This window comes from Cervus canadensis, chromosome 22, assembly GCF_019320065.1.
Source record: "Cervus canadensis isolate Bull #8, Minnesota chromosome 22, ASM1932006v1, whole genome shotgun sequence".
NCBI classification, from domain to species: domain Eukaryota; kingdom Metazoa; phylum Chordata; class Mammalia; order Artiodactyla; family Cervidae; genus Cervus; species Cervus canadensis.
This window is the reverse complement of record NC_057407.1, coordinates 50,748,896-50,755,013: the sequence shown is the minus strand read 5'-3', so window position 1 is coordinate 50,755,013 and position 6,118 is coordinate 50,748,896.

Here is a 6,118-nt window from a genome sequence, read left to right as displayed (position 1 = left end):
AGACGTAAGAGATGCGGGTTCAATCCCTGGGTTGGGAAGATTCCCTGGAGGAAGGCGTGGCAACCCACTCCAGTATTCTTGCCTGGAGAATCCCGTGGACAGAGGAGTCTGGTGGACTACCTTCCATAGTTGCAGAGTCGGACATCACTGAAGTGAGCATGCACACATGCATTGACACTAAATTGCTGTGTCAGTCTGCTCCATGGGGCCCTGAGATGGCACCTCCAGTCCTGCCTCCGGTTCCCATCCTAGTCCCCGAGACTGCCCACCCACTGGCCTGGATTCCCAGTTGGCTGTCCGACACCTAGTTCCTTTCTGTTGTCTGATATGGACTGTTTGCCTTGGACGTTGGTCTTTGTGTTGGTTCCCATGCCCTCTTCCAAACAGGCTTGCTTGGCATGTCAACTTGGCCTTTTGTCTGCCAGTTGATTTCTTCCTTGAGTGCCCTGCTGTAGCAGCAGAATGCCCTATACCAGACTCAGCCAAAGTCACTCAAAAGTCCTGTTCTGTAAGCAGAGGTGATCAGTCAGTACTTCTCCTGCCACTTTCTTGTGCCTCTCTCCAAATCATTCCAATCTAAAGAGGGAACCAAACAATCTTGGGGTGGGGGGTGGTGGCATTTCGTCCCTACAAAGTTCTCCAAGGAAAGTTCAAAGATGGGCTGCTGTTTAGAGATCAATGAAAACGAAATGGAATTTAAATATTAAGAAGAAAGCTCTTGCCTTCAGGTAAAGCTTGAATTTGCATAATAATGAGAAAGACTAGTCAGATGGAATTGAGAATCTGACTGGAATCTCAAATCCTGGCAAAGGAAGATTCTTGTGCCTGAACTGGCAATGGGAAATATGCTAATGAGAGGTTTGCTGCTGTCCATCACATTCCACAGATTCTGAGACAAAGAAATAGAAGGAGTTCACAAATGGGAGGTGATACAACTTGACATTAAACTTAATCTGGTTTGTTTTCCCATCAGCCCATGACAGATGTGCAATTGTGGAAGCCTTTAAAGGGGGTGGGGGCGAATGATTCCCTTGTGTCAGAACCGCCTGACAGTGTCATCACAGTGCTGTCATAGTCATTGTTGTTATTGTGTTAGAAACAATGGGAGGGAGGGAAAGGAAGTCTGGAGTATGACCTGAATCATTATTGAGAACTAATAGGAACCTCTGAAAAGAAAAGTAAAAGGAGAAGGAAATAAGGATTCTTAAGTAAACATTTTTGTGCCTTGCTTGTTAAGATAGGGGAGACCTAGTATCTGGGTGATAGGATCAATAATTTAGAAGACACCTTAACTTGGAAATTGGGAAGACATGCTTATGTTAGCCTATCCCAGACTTGAGCTGAAATTCTTTTATTTGAGGCAATGGAGTGTATTTTGGGGGAGACAGAGAAAAGCTGTGATGGACACAAGAGGGCCACTGTCATCTTCTCCCCCTACTGTTGTGTCCTGTATAATTCCTTCCTTGAGAGTGTGGGCAGAACTTATGGCTTGCTTTTAATAGAATCACACTCATGATCTTGTATTATATGACAAAGTTAAGAGGATTTTGCAGGGTTAACTCAGTTCAGTTCAGTTGCTCAGTTGTGTCTGACTCTTTGCGACCCCATGGACTGCAGCATGCCAGGCCTCCCTGTCTGTCACCAACTCCTGGAGTTTACTCAAACTCATGTCCATTGAGTCAGTGATGCCATCCAACCTTCTCATCCTTTGTTGTCTCCTTTTCTTCCTGCCTTCAATCTTTCCCAGCATCAGGGTCTTTTCCAACAAGTCAGTTCTTTGCATCAGGTGGCCAAAGTGTTGGAGATTCAGGGTTAATTAAGGACCCTCATCAATGGACTGAGTTAATAATAGGTGAGATTATCATGGGTGGGCTGGGCCTAATTGTTTACCCTTTCAAAGAACCAATTCTTGGTTTTGTTGATTTTTTTTTTAATATCTTTTAAAAAACTTTTATTTCCTCCCTGACATTTACTGTTTCCTTGTTTCTACTAACTTTAGATTTTGTTTGTCCTTTTCCTAACTCTTTTAGGTGGTAAGTTAGGTTATTTACTTGAGATTTTTCTTGTTTTTTGACAAAGGCCTGTATTGCTATGAACTTCCCTCAGAGAACTCCTTTTGCTGCATCCCATATATTTTGTGTGGTTGTGTATTCATTGTTGTTTGCCTCAAGGTATTTTTAAATTTCCTTTTTGATTTCCTCATTGACCCATTGATTTTATAGTAGCATGCTGTTTAGCCTTCATATAATTTTTTTTTCTAGCCTCTTTTCCTCTGTTTGATTTCTAGTTTCATGTCACTGTGGTCAGAAAAGATACTTGAGATAATTTCTGTACTCTTAAACTTTTTTGAGGTGGGTTTTTTGCCCAAGGGTATGGTTAAGGGCCTGACCTAATTGGGTGAGTCCTTCAAAAGAGGGCTTTGACATTCTTTGAAATCAGAGACTGTAAGAAACAGACCTTCTCCACTTCTGACTTTGAAGTGCCATGCAAGCCACAAGGAGATGACTTCTTTCCCCAACCCAAGGGAATCTGAAAGCAGATACTTCCCTTGCTGAGCTCTTAGATGAAACCATAGCCTTAGCACATTTTGACTTCAGCCTTGTGAAACCTTGACAAGAGAACCTAGCTAAGCCAGGCATGAATTCCTAACCCCCAGAAACAATGAGATCATAAAATGGGTATTGTTCAGAGCTGTTGAGTTTCTAGTAATTCGTTATATAGCAATACAAAATGAATACAGGAGTTTATTCTTAAATAAGTCAGTTGGAGCAATACTGTGTGCATTAACCTTTCTGGTGTAGGGTGAGGTGGGGGGAGGAAGGCTAAAGGGGATTTAACAGCCCTGGTGTCACATACATATTTCTGTAGCTGATTAGATGCCAGTCTAGGTTCTTCTTAACTGCTTGAGGATGTCTCCAAAGGCTGGATAGCTAGTTAGGCCAAGTCTTTGATCTAAAAATTACTATCTGTTTTGTCAGGCGGCTTTTCTCTTCATTGGAACTACTAAGACAATGTGACTCACTCAAGACTACATTTTCAAGGACATGACTAAGCTCATAGTATAGTTTCATGTATCATTTTATCTTACGTACCCTATTTCTTATTAGTCAACTATTTCAGTTCAATTAAAAACAAAATTAGTTGAACATTTACTATATTATGGACTTCCTATTGGGATGGGGACAGAAAATGGGGGTGTTATAACAAAACAGAGGGTAGTGGTTCTACTACATACTTCTGTATTTTCTGATTGAGTGCTCTTAGGAAAATTACCTACCTGAGCTTCATCTGATAAATAAGAATGATACGGACAACAGTAATGGTGATTAAGGATAATGATCAGTCACTTAGTTGATCATGATAGGGTTATCAATATTGATAATATAGTTTTGAAAATTAAATGAGCAAAGTACATGCAATACTGGCATTATAATAAACTCTCAATGTATGTTAATGTTCTAATATTACTGTTTATGAAGGAAGTAAATAAGAAAAAACATCTTTTAGGAAGGAACCTTTTAATGAAGCCTAAAACTATGGGTGATATTTGATGGGCGAAGATAAGGGAAGATTCCTAGCAGAAGGGCCATCAATGGCCAAAGACCTAGAGGTAGGAAATGGATAAAAAGTTTGGATGACTGTGGCTTCCTACAGTTTTTCTATTACACTCTTCCTATTTCTCCCTAAAGAACTTGACAGGCTATTTCTTTCAGACTGGTGCTTGGATTTTACCGTGGCCTCCAAGTTCCCGTGAAGTTTATTTTTCCCTCTGATTGTGGTTGGGATTGAACCCCGACACTTAGGAGAATAAGGACAATATATGGCTGGTTCATGCTTTCCAGAATGGCATAGCCTTAGTTCAGAGCGTGGCCTGCTTAGATAGCAAACTAGAGTGTGTGGGGTTTAGCCACCCCAACCTTTGGGGAACAAGAGGGTGTACAGTGTCAGGTGTGGGAGGGTCCATCAGTCATTAATTTCAGGTGGAAAAGATCTGCAGGAGCCCTACAAAACTAGGTGTGGCAGAGGAGGTTTCTTTCCTTGTCCTCCTCTTCTTTTCTTCTACTTCTGTACTCCTGGAAGTCCAGGCAAAGAGGCCAAGACTCACAAGTTATACTAAAGAAGGGATCGGCATTATCCCGGGAAAGATCTTGTAGATCTTTGAGGCTATAAGCTCTAGGATTCCTCTTATAAATGGCAATAGGCTCTTCCTTTTGGCCTATTAGGGTGGACCCAAGACCCTAGGTTGAGGATAGAGGGTCAGAGGTAGAAATGAAAGTATAAAGGTGGAGGGAGATTAGGGAGAGGAGGGCACTCTGGATGCTCATATGAAGTGGATTGTGTGTGGGATGAAGGGCAAATTGATGGGAAAGAAGAGCAGTGCTGTGCCATCTCCTGAATCCTGGAATTGTTTATGACTGTCTACTGCCCATTGTGGATTCTTACCTGTGTGTCTCCTGCATTGCCCAGAAAACTCTGGGATTACTCTGGAGGGTGGGTTTGAAATTGTTTGAAACTCCTGCACGTGACACAGTTTCCCATTTCTTCATAAGCATCAGAAGATTCTTGGGTGACTGGGAAATATGGCAGCTCCCTATTCCCTTGAACTAGTTCTGCCTCGAGTCTTACTGTTGAAAGTACTGGTGAAGTGGCAAATTCATCACAAAGTCCCAAACGTTATGGTCAGTTCGTTGCCCACTGTAGTTGATAGCATTACTGGTTTTGCATGTTCAACATTACGTGGTACAGGAAGCCCAGCTCGATGTTCTGTGATGACCTGGATGGACGGGAGGGAGGTCCAAGAGAAAGGGGATATATGTATAATACAGCTGATTCACATTGTACAGGAGAAACTAACACAAGATTGTAAAGCAGTTATACTCCAGTAAAAAACATAATGTGGTATTTGCTTCAAAAAAACATGCTTAGGAAACTTGGTGTTTGGAAACAGCACACACGACTCAGAGTCTTGAGGTTCAGTTATCTCCCTCTGATGTCCGGTGGACCTCGACTAGTTAACCTCCAGCACTCAGGTTGCTGTTTTTCTGAAGGCTTGGATGTCAGGCTCTTCCATCAGAGAATGGACCACCGTTTACAATTTGTTTATTGATTGTCTGTCTTCTCTGGGCTGTGGGTTTCCTGGGGACTGGGTTTTGTAACTTCCCTACAGCTTTATTCTCAAATCTAGCACAGTGCCTCACATTGTCAATGCAAATTTGTTGAATGCGTGAGTGAATTTCAGTGACACTACTCTGATTGCATGAATACATATTGTTTAATGTCCAGGTACCGCTAGTGTTTGTAAGATCACTGGTTTGAGGCCAGGGTATCTAGGACTACAGAAGGATGGGCTCTTTGTGTGTTGGTTGATGTTCCTCTTGCTGAACTTGATTGCTGTTTTCTCTCCTCACCCTGTGCTCCTGCATCCTTTTACAAATGGTTTTACTGCCTTCCTCTGTAGTCGGCTTCTTCGGATGACTATGTCACTGGGGAGCTAGAGGCTGGTTCTGCCTCTTTGGTGGGAAGTGCAGAGTGCATAGTTGCTCAGTAAAGGAGCATAGAGGGCTTCCAGCAGCCCAAGCAGGGCAACTGTAGAGTGAGGCAGGAGCAGACAGGATGCCCAAGTTTCAAAAGTGATGAGGATGAGTGCCAGGGAGTTCTCCAGCTAGAGCACCATGGTCTTGACACTGCTCAGGTTGAACACTTTATGTAGCGTCTACCAGTAAAAGAAGCACAACCCTCCTTTCTTGAGGTGCCCTGGGAACTTCCATTGTAGGGTTCACACCTTAACAGTATTTTCCTGGCACTAATATATTTGGGTACATCTCAGCAGGTGGCACTAATGGTAAGGAACCCACCCCCAAGGCAGGAGACACAAGAGACGTGGGATTGATCCCTGGGAGTGGAGAGGATCCCCTGGAGTAGTGGAAGATCCCCTGGAGTAGGAAATGGCACCCCACTCCAATATTCTTGCCTGGGAATCCCAGGAACAGAAGAGCCTGGTGGGCTACAGTCCATGCGGCTGCAAAGAGTTGGACACAACTTGAGCACAGCTCCATTGGGTATCTGAGATACATTAGGTATCATAGAGTCCTCTAGAGAAGGGTCCCCAACCTAATGT